The following is an 11,265-nucleotide window of genomic DNA, read 5'->3' as shown; positions in this document are numbered from 1 at the left end:
TCTACTATCATCATTTTCAAAGGCACTGTTTAGAAAGTTATCTCAAGCCAGGCTCGGTGGCTCAGCCTGTAATCCCAGCGCTTTGAGAGGCTGAGGTGAGTGGACTGCCTGAACCCGCGGGTTCGAGACCTGCCTGGGCAACTTGGGGAGACCTCATCTCTACAATAAATTAAAAAATTAGCCAGGCATGGTAGTGCGTGCCTGTAGTTCCAGCTACTTGGAAGGCTGAGGCGGAAGGATCGCCGGAGCCCAGCAGATCGAGGCTGCAGTGGCCGGGAATGGCCACTGCACTCCAGTCTGGGTGACAGAGTGAGACTCCAACTCAAAAAAATTTTTTAAAAAATGTTATCTCTAAGAGAATAGTTTATTGTATATAAAGTTTTATTGGGAAGCAAAAATAAACTAAAATTTTACAATAAAGATTTAACTAGCAAAGTTTCATAAATAATGTTTGCTTCTCATATTTGGAATAGGTAATAAGAAAAATTAAGGCATGAATGATGTATATTGAAATCATAATGCCTATAGAGCTCAAAATAGAAATTTTAGAAAATTTTATATGAAAATGCAATACATGTAAATAAATCACTATAAACTTCCTAGTAAATCAACAAGTGACAATAAATAAATTAATAATAATGGTTTAACTAAACAAAAAAAGCTTATGGTTAAAAAGAAAATGATTAGTTAAAAACCATGTGTAACTTGGCAATATTGTTGATTCACTGATAGCAAAACACTTGGCAAAGCATTGCAGGGAATCCCACAGTCATCTATATATGCAAATTCATAGCACATAGTAGAATTCAGAATTAACATTCTAGAAAACTCAATAATTACGCTATCTTAGCTTGTAAGTGTTAATTTTTTATAATTTGTCAATGATTCATCTAGCAGGTTAGTAGGAAGTAACCCTTAGTCATATTTAGAAATGAAAAGCTAAGACCCAGGAATTGAGGAAATACTTGAATTTTCGGGTAAGCATGGAACCCAAGAATAGGATCTTCATGGTCCAATGGTAAGCAGCAGTTCTTGAGACTTTCATCTCTAGGTAAACTTTATTATATCAAGAATGTTTCCCTAGGGGATTTCTTTTTTTTTTTTTTTTTTTTTTTTTGCCAACATGTCAAAAAGAACCTTTATTTACTTTTATGATAGCCTCTTATGCTTTCTTGCCAGATGCCTTTGGAGCAGGTGCTTTCTGGGCTGGAGCCTTTTGACCCTTCTGAGCTTTTGGAGGAGGTGCTGCCTTCTGGCCTGTGGCTTTTGGGGTAGGAACCTTCTGGGCTGGAGCCTTCTTGCCTGCAGCGGTGGTCACCTTTTTTGCTGGTACTTTAGCAGTAGCAGCGGCTGCAGCAGCACCCTTAGCAGCAAGTGCTTTTTTGGGAGAAGCTTTCAGGAGAGCTGCCTTTTGGAGCTTCTTAACTTCATTCTTGATTATCCTGTTCCTCATTTTCTTAGCCTTCATGACTTTAAAACGATCAAAATCTGTCATCTTGGCTTTCCTTTCTCTGGCTTCAATCTTCTTGGCCCATCACGTGGCTGCCCATTTTGTATTGATATCAGCCTTCTGCCAGGCTTTTCGCACATACTTCTGGCGGGCACTGTGTGGGAACTTGAGGATGAAGTCAGTGAGCTGCATGCATTTGAAAGGCATGGCCTGTCTCCTCACCTTAGTGCAAGGTCCATCAACCAAAGCCCTGTTCTGATCAATAACATCTACAATGGCGACCAGCTTTCCGGCATGAGGTCCAAAGGAGACGTAGGCCACTCGGCCAACCTCCACGAAGCGCCTGAACACCACGCTGGCGGCGTTCGGCGAGAAGCGGGGATTTCTAATGTTGCAGAGAAATAGTTCTTTGAAATCAGATATGTTAAAAAGTCGACATAGGTAGAGAGATTTCTATTTAACATCAAGCCTGTTTAATCATTTTTAAACTTTTTTTTTACATTTTTAAAACTCATGAGTATTTTTCAACTGTTCTATCATCCTGTAAGCAATGTGTTGTTTCTTTTTTTCCAGCTGTAAAGAAAATAGCTTACAAAACGAAACGTATGTTTTGTCTTGACTCCCTTGTCCTCTTTCCAAAACCAGGCAAGATATATAGCCCTGAGAAGAATTGATAAAAATTCATGCCATAAATTGCCAGTTCTTTTGGCAAAAAGATAGAGAAGATATAACACTGAGACCAAAACTAAAAGACTGGTAAAGAATATTCTTTAAGCCGGGCTCGGTGGCTCAGCCTGTAATCCCGCGCCTTTGGGAGGCTGAGGTGAGTGGGTTGCCTGAGCCCGCGGGTTCAAGACCCGCCTGGGCAGCGAGACCTCATCTCTACAATAAATCAAAAAATCAGCCGGGCGTGGTAGCGCAGGCCTGTAATTCCGGCTACTCGGAAGGCTGAGGCGGAAGGATCGCCGGAGCCCAGCAGGTCGAGGCTGCGGTGGCCGGGAGCGGCCACTGCCCTCCAGTCTGGGCGACAGAGTGAGACTCCAACTCAAAAAAAAAAAGAATATTCTTTAAAGAAATACTGAGAAGGGAAAGAAAGTAAATTCACTTGGGAATGTGGTTCAAAAATGTAGCCAACTGCATCTGGTGATCATATGCCAAATTTCTCCTATTCTGTGAAAAATCACTTGCAATTGATCATGATCAATTATTTAGAAACGTTCTCTTGATTCCTGGGTTATGCTTGAAAACTTACTCTTGAACAGATTGTTTGTTCTACTGACCAGATCACATGTTTTTCAAGTTATATTCAATCTTAAAGAAGTACATTTTACCCTCATTTACCTCATTATTATACAGTTTTTGCTCAATCAGTATGAAAGATATTTTCCTGGTCCTTGACCTGAATGTGGGTCCATTGTCAGAAGAAAAAAGTACTTTGTGTTTTTTTGTAATGTGCATCTCTTTTGTCACATGTAGAGATGATAATTCACTCTTTATTTCTCCAGTTGGGAACTTTAAAAGTCAGGATTATGCTTTGTCTCCTTGCTTCTTTGTTTCCTGGAATTCTTAAGCACTTCTAGAAGAAAATTGGGTCGCTTGTTAGATTGAGTTGAAGAGCCTCAGGGATCCATTTTTCAAGGAAGTCTATTGGGTCTGCCTCTTCTACCCCTTCAGGCAGTCCAGTAATTCTGACATTCTAGTTCAAGACATATCTTAAAACTATTCTCCCTTTCTTGCAACTCTGTACATCTCTCATTTTAAGCTACTGCTTTACCATTGGATTAAGTTTAAGTGTCTGGAAGCATAATTTGGTGTTCTACATCTCTTACCTAAAAGTCAAAGTTTACTACTTGTAAATTTAAATTTTTCAAAACAAAAGGAAAATAATCAAATGTCAAAATAAAAACCAGTATAATGTCACAGGTAACACAGGCAATTTTTTTTTCCTGCAAGAATTTGTTCTTTTCTAGAGAAGTTTCTTGAAAATATTTGACAAACGTGTATTTCTGTCTTTTGCCATGTGTGCTTGCCTCCTGAGGTTTGAAATTATTCCTTTACCAAATATTGTACCCTTGGTATTTCTAAACACTTTACAGAATAAATTACACATTATTCATATGGCCTTTAAGCCTTTCAAGTACCATATTCAGTAGAAATATTTAGGGTAGCATTAACGTGCTATAACGCATACAGCCTTTGACTGGCTTTCCCTCTCCTCTTTCACCTCCACTCACAATTTTTAGACAGATGGTCCTAGAGGTCAATTAAGGATCTTTGCTTTTTTACCTTTTCTGAAAGAATGCATGGTGATACTCTATTTTGACCTATATGGACTTACTGCATTAGTGAATCTACTTTAAAATAAGGTTATTTTACCTGAAAATATAAATGTGCTTTAATTACCTGAACAGAACTATAGTCAGATCTTTGAATTACTATGGATTAAAACATCATTTCACAGCCAAACAGAAACATGTTCCCAATCACTGCACTTGAATTATTGTTATGTAGCTTGAGGCTTGTATTAAAATCACTGAATAATTGCAATCAGATTATTATAATCAAGTACAGGAACAGTAATTACAGGTTACAGTCACTTTAAGCTGCCCTGGAAGTCCTATATTCTGATCATATGCATATTAAAAGTTTATGTTAGTGATAAAATTAATGAACAGGATTGTAAGCACTTGTCAGTTGAAAAGATGTCACATATCTTACTGTATAGGGAGTTATGTTTTCACACCAAGGACAACTGTGCCTTACATTATTTTCTGTTCGTTCTTAAGTTAGATAATAGAAAAATAAATCAAATCCAATTTTCACAATCACATGATGGTTGTTCTAGCATCCCACTTTAATAAATTTATCATGATTTTTATAGTGATTAACACTTTGAGTTCATTTTTCATTTTATTAGTTTAACAATACAAAGAAAACTATGTGAATTTTGTATGTGGGAAGAAATTATGTGTACAATGAACTATAATATTCTAAGTCATTAGTGAAAGCAAGTTTTTTTTAAATTATTTGAAATGAAAACCAGGAAAGAAAAAGAAAGCAGAATGTTTTCAAATCATATGATCTTGTTTTGAAAAGATAATAAAATAAAAAGATTTAGAATGTAGAATATTTGCTGAAGTAGTATATTCAAGACAGATATCTATGTCGTGCTAATATTCTGACAAAAATACCAACCCTATTTTAATTCAAATCATCTTGTTCTTTGATTCAAACAATGATATGGCATATGAGATATGAATTATGTTTTGATAGCCAGGCTTTAAAATTAGAACTTGAAACCAAAAGAAACTGTAGAGCCCTAGGGGTCCAATCACAAGGAAACGGCTCCTGCACACATGTGCCAGCCACTGAATCATTTTATTACACTTTCTGATTCCCAGTAAAAATGGGACAAGAGTATATATACGACCAAGAATGTAAGTAGAAAATACAGAACATGTGATTGGGCAGGGAAGTCGGGGGGAGGATATGAATAGGTTAAATGTGTAAAGTGACTTTCAAGGAATTTCATTCTCTTTCCTCGTCCAGATGTATTTCCCAGGATAAATGTACAACACGAAATGAAAATAAATAGGAAATGACATTTTTTATAGACAAGATAGACCCGCGGACAAGGAGATGAATCTGATGCCAGTTTCACAGACTTTCTACAGCTACTATGACAGACAACATAAGCCAGATAAAAGGCCAACCAAACACCCAGATGCTGCTGCTGGAAAAATTACATACTGGAGCTCAGCATCTGGGGCTCACAGCTGCCAAGTTCACCCCATGGGTGCCCATGGTGCTTGGCTCAGACACTGGACCTGACAGAAGGGGGGTGGACATCGTGGAACAGTCCGATCGCCACAATGAACAAGAAGAAGATAGAAAGCCAAGAGTATAATAAAACAGCATGAACTTGCCAATATGGTTTCAAATGCATAAAACCTCACTTTTGCATTCCAAGCATAATGCTGAGTGCAGGTTTTCCTCTTTGGCATAGAGATGATTTAAGAGGCATTAATGATGAGCCTGTGGTTACACTCTCTTACTGAGTGAAAGATGTCAGTCATAAAAGAAATTATAATCATAATTAGACCATGGATTGTGATGCCCTACATTTACATCTAGCTAAATATACCTAGGAGGATAGCTGAAACAGAACAAGGAGAGGCATTTGGTATAAGAACCTATATAAATAGGGTAAAAATGCACCAAATCAATATATAAAACAGCATGAAAAATCCAAGATGGCAACAGGGTAATGAAGTGAGTATTACAGCCTCCTCTGGTTTCACCTCAGGATTCTAGAATCCTATCAATTTATAGCAAACATGTACTTCACTGTACATGAAGGAATCTGCAGCAGTATACAAATATGATGAGAAAATATGAGAATCCTCCTCCCAGGCTTAAGAAGTTTGCTATGTACATTTAAGTTAATAGTAAAAGAAAGTAAGTATTTTTCTAATCAATATATTCGTTTTCATATGTTCTTTTTTTCTTCTCTGATTCACCATTTTGTTTTCTAGCTTCAGAAATATCTTAGAAATAGTTTATATATGCTGTTATTTTCAGATGGTTTTTGGTCACAAATGTATGTTTTTACTCATTTATAGGTCAGTAGGTAGAATAAAAAATCATATCATATTTATATGTTAAAATATTCTATTTTTAAGAAACTAAGCTATTATCAGTCAAAAATGTGGAACAATAAACAAGAAGTAATAGTGCATTTGACTCCATATATAACTGGGAAAAAGGTATTCATTAAATTTCTAATCCTAATAGGCATCTTTGTATATCATTTGTTCACATACAATTTTCTGAATTTTTCTTTCTAAAGTAATTATGTGACTCTTTACTTCTATTTATTGTAGTACAGTACATTTAAATGACTGGTTTTAGACACATTAATGTCTCTGGTTTTTAAAAAAACTTTGTAAAAACATTTAATGATTTTTTAAAGAGGGAGTGAAACATGTATTCATTAAAGCATATGCTTATCTATCCTTCTTTATTCAGTAACTATGTTTTTCCACAATACCAGGTATTCTAATTATAATTTTACAAACAATATTGACAAATTAAAACTCTTCTTCTGTGATCCTGCAGCTGTTATACTGCTTTATAATTGCCAGCTTAGGCAACTGTACTCTATGAGGGAAAGTATTACATATTTAGTTTTCCTCATTTTATCCCAACTGCTCAGCACCTGCCGCTATGCCTGACACACAGTAGGTGCTCCATACATATTTGGTGAGTGAATGAATATGTCAGTGACCTTTCATTCAGGATAAGCACATTGCTTGAGCCCAAGAGTTTAAGACCAGACTGGGCATCATAATGAGACATCACCTCTAGAAAAAAAATTAAAAATTAGTCAGGTATGATGGCGGGCACCTGTAGTCTCAGCTACTGGATAGGCTGAGGCATATTGCCTAATTCCAGGAGGTCAAGACTGCAGTTAGTCATAACTGTGCCACTGCACTACAGCCTAGGCGATAGAGTAAGAAAAAAAAGGAAAAGTACAATATTTTTTCCAATATTTATGACATGGACTGCCTTGGGTCTATAATTATATATTAAAATTATGTGCTCCCTAAGAACAGGAATTCTCAAACATTTCAGTATTAGGACTTATCTATATTTTTTGAAAATAATGAGACTTGCAAAGCGCTCTTGTTTAGGTAGGTCATATCTACTGATATATCTATAGAAAATAAAATAGAAAAACTTTAAAAATATATTTATTAGTTTATTATAAAATAATACATCTATTAAAGGTTAGGAAAATATGTTTTTATAAAAAATATTTTCCAAAACAAAAAGGGGGTAACATCGCTTTGTAATTTTGCAAAACTTTTTAATGTCTGGCTTATAGAAGATAATTAAATTCTTCTGTCTGCTTCAACCTCTAATCTGTTGCAGTATGTTACTTTAGACCAAGTCTACAAAAACAACCTGGCCTCACATAGACATAATAGTTGGAAACAGGAGGACCTTATGTATCCCCAAAAGGATCTGAAACAAGACAGTTTCTCAAACTACACTTTGAGAATTGTTGCCTTACAGAATCTGAATACAAATCTTACTAAATTTTGCTCAGCTAAATTTCATTTTTTATTAATTGAATCCAAACTTATGGATTAGAAACTAAAAAAATATTTTGTGGAAGTTCTCATAAATGATTAACTATTTTCAATATAAACTTATGGCTACAATGATAAATGAGCACTGTTAAGCTCTGAGATTCTTTAAATAATTGCATTTTCAGGCACTAAAATAGTTCATGTTAATGAGTGGCAGCTATTCTAGGTCTTTGGAGAACCAACTATGAACTATTACTTTCTTTACTGTGTGTGTGTGTGTGTGTGTGTGTGTGTAGTTACCTGAGAGACTATTAGTGAAAAAATTCTATTTTTAGTTCTATCAACTCTACTCATAATTTTTATTTTAAATAATCTCATAGTTTTTTTGTTTTTCTTTTCAGGAAATTGCACAAAGAAGTTTGAGTAAACAAGAGAGATGTTAAAAACATTGCTGCATACATAGATGCACATCAATATGAAAGGTGAAAAAAATGAACTGTGGACTGTGATTACTCTTATCATAAACAGTTATTTTTAGGAATGTACTATATGACCTAATTATATGTGTGCTGTTTCATGTATACATATGGCACCAAAGATCAATTTTCTAATCAACTATGCATCATATCATATTCTTTTAACAAGTATTCATTGAACATGTCTTAAGTATCGAGACACAATATCTTCTGAGGCTAAAACAATAAGAGAGACAAAGCACTAGGATTTATGAAGATTAAATTGTAGTGGAAGAAAAAGACAATACATTATCAAATAATAAATAAATAATAAACTGTCACCAAAAATAAATACCATTTAACACTCTCTTATTTGCAAAGGGTAGGAAGTCTCATGATGCTATTAGAGATGATGTAGGTCAAAAGGGTAGCTTGAATATGACTGTACTAGTGGATATTGAAGAATAACCTGCTTTTGCCTTGTAAACTTATTTTTATTCCTTGGTACATGCTCAAAAGAAACCTGCACGTTTGCACCAGGAAATGTGTACAGAAATATACACAATACCACTGTGAGCAATGGCAGAAGACTGAAATCTAACATAGACAGGAAAATGGGGAAAAAGTGGTATATTGACTCCATGAAATATGCAGTGTAGGAAACAACTACAGCTACCTGTAACAGTATAAGCAGATTGAATTTGAGTGCAAGAAGTGGGCCACAGAGTATTTCATTCAGCATGAAGACTTTTTATAAAGTTAAAACCTATTTTAATTTAAAAATTATTGTTCGAGTGTATGAGCTTATGTGTGTTTAAGCAAGAATATGATAAAATGTCCCTAAATAAAGCCTGAGGATGGAAAGAGAAATGATATTTTAGAGTAATTAATTTTGAAGAATTTAGAGTTGGGGGTTGGATGTTGGGTTCGGGGTGTTCATTATATCTTGAACAAATGATTGAATGAATGCATGAAAATGAGAATCATATAAGGAACAAAGACAGTAGTGTGTTAAGAACCAAGGATTATGATTAATCCTATTCAGTGCGCCTGAAATGTGTGTGTTTATGTGTGTGGGTGTGTGTTTGTGTGTGTGTGTGTAAACAAATACATGTATTCTATTAAGGAGTTGTAAGTGATAAGTGTCACACACACAAAAATAAAACGGGATGTAGATAAAGAAATTTATTGGGTTTTCTTTTATACTGGGTATTTACATACATGTGTACTTTTATATACATAAGCACATGTAATTTGCATAGTAAGGCAGCTCTGTCACATGTTACTATTCTCGCGTTATTGAATAACCAGAATTATGTTCCATGTTGCCATATCAGACAGTGTGGTATGGTGAAGTGACAATTGTGAACTTAGCAGTCAGACAGCCATGACACAAAAGTGATTTACACTACATGTAATCTAGGTAGCCATAACCAAAAGTCTTTTACTGTGTTGTGTTTGGGGGCAATACTGTACATTTATTTTTAGGATCTTTGCAATAAACACACTGAAACCATCAAGCCTCCTATTAAAGTTGTTTTTCAGGCTGTTCTTAAATGGCACAGTTTTCCCTGTAGGAATACCAAGAAGGAAAAAAGAATCCCAAATAATTTCAGACACAGGATTAGCTCCATATTCCTGAGCAATCTATTTTATCTTAGAAATAAAGTGAACTATGCAACCAAATTTTTATTTGTTTTAATTGTCTAATGTTAATTGTTAAGATGCACAGAGCCAACTTGGGGGTCTTCCTGTGACAAATATGTATCATTGATTAATTTTTGTAGCAAGCATGTTTTCATCCCATATATCTCTTTGTATTTCTCTTTCTTTTTTTGTCTTGCTTTCATATATTCTATTTTAATCTTTTCTGTTACATCAACTTAATTTATTGATTCTAAGTTTATAAATACATGGGAAAGAGCCTTCTTCTCTCCATCCAGCCATTATGCTAAAGTGACTCTTATTTTGTGTGTGCTCATGTGTATGTGTGTGGGTGTGCCCCCCTCAGAGCTGTGACTCAACTAATCAATTAATATAACTAAAAATAGGCTAAACAAAGGCTCAGTCTGATGTGAAAATTTATCATTTGCCTAAGAGTATGTTTGCTCAATGGAGACTGTCAATTTCTATAGAAGAAAGAGAAAATTAACTGTAAATAAAACCTTAGCTAACAAATAAACTGAGGAAAAGTATAGTAGGCTTCTTAGCACTAGGAAACTTGTACAGAACATCTTCACAGAAAAGCTTAGATGTTCCAACAATTTTCCCTAAACACAGATAACAAAGAGACTTCTCGGAGAGGATAACACAATTTTTTCAATAAATTTGCAAATAATATTCATATTTGTGTTCTTTTTCTGAAACAATGAAACAATTTTTTCCTGAATTTCACCAGAAAACACATTTTCAATCTCCAGTTTTTCTTTCCCAAGTGATAATAGCAATACTTTACATTTTAAGAACACCATTATCTCCCTTTATAGTGCTTTCTACCAAAGAGCGCAAAGCATTGCAAAGTGCTCTTAAAAAAGTGATATTCATGTTTCCCTTCCTTTGATCCCTGTGATGAAATGCAACCACCTAGATGGTGAAATACAGTCACTACTTATGACAGTGAATAACAATTCCATACAATTCACAAGAAATAACATACCCAATTAAAACTGTAAAGGGACCTTAGAAAGACAGACTTTAATTAGAGAAGCTGGAATGTAGCCAAGCAAAAGAAGGACCATGAAAAGTGGTCATGACCTCATTTTAACACTCTGCCTTATTCAGAAGACCACATCCAGAGTAACCCATTGCATCAGGCTGACTTGGGGCACTGATTGATTCAGCACTGAATAAATGGGAACAATGTCACATATTTAATCATCATCTTCATTTATCAAAGCAGTGGAAGATTTTCCTTGGCGAGCCTCCTCCATCAGTTAACAACCCTGTTCATGTCCATTCATGGGTCATGGAACAACACCAAGTTCACCATCACCTTCCATAACTATTTTTTAAAATAACATATGTGTAATCAATTACAAAAAACACACATTTTATATAACATTGTAAGATCAAAGGCCAAAGTAATTTCAATATATACATTAAGCATTCAAAGGCAACCACCGTTAATTCTGAAATTAAAAAAAAAAAAAACTTTTCTAGATATTTCAGAAGCTAAATCTCACGAATTTCTCAATTCAGACATCTAGGCTCATTAATTTTATGTCTTTATAGAAGGTGAAGCAGTAATGAATAAAAGTTAAAAACA

The 11,265-nt window shown here is 34.9% G+C and overlaps 1 pseudogene across 1 annotated transcript; it reads right to left on the bottom strand.

Annotated features, from left to right (window-relative positions):
* Positions 1-1,114: 1,114 nt before the first annotated feature.
* LOC103266788 lies at positions 1,115-5,299 on the bottom strand (annotated as a pseudogene). The gene is made up of 2 exons (XR_504718.2): positions 5,225-5,299; positions 1,115-1,903 (listed from the first exon to the last, which is right to left on the bottom strand). The product of XR_504718.2 is annotated as a 60S ribosomal protein L14 pseudogene (transcript).
* Positions 5,300-11,265: the final 5,966 nt, after the last annotated feature.

The sequence above is a fragment of the Carlito syrichta genome, unplaced genomic scaffold, assembly GCF_000164805.1.
Source record: "Carlito syrichta isolate Samal-C Ts95f unplaced genomic scaffold, Tarsius_syrichta-2.0.1 Scaffold307334, whole genome shotgun sequence".
NCBI lineage: Eukaryota > Metazoa > Chordata > Mammalia > Primates > Tarsiidae > Carlito > Carlito syrichta.
The sequence above is the reverse complement of the archived record's forward strand: the minus strand, read 5'-3'. Positions and strand labels throughout refer to the sequence as shown.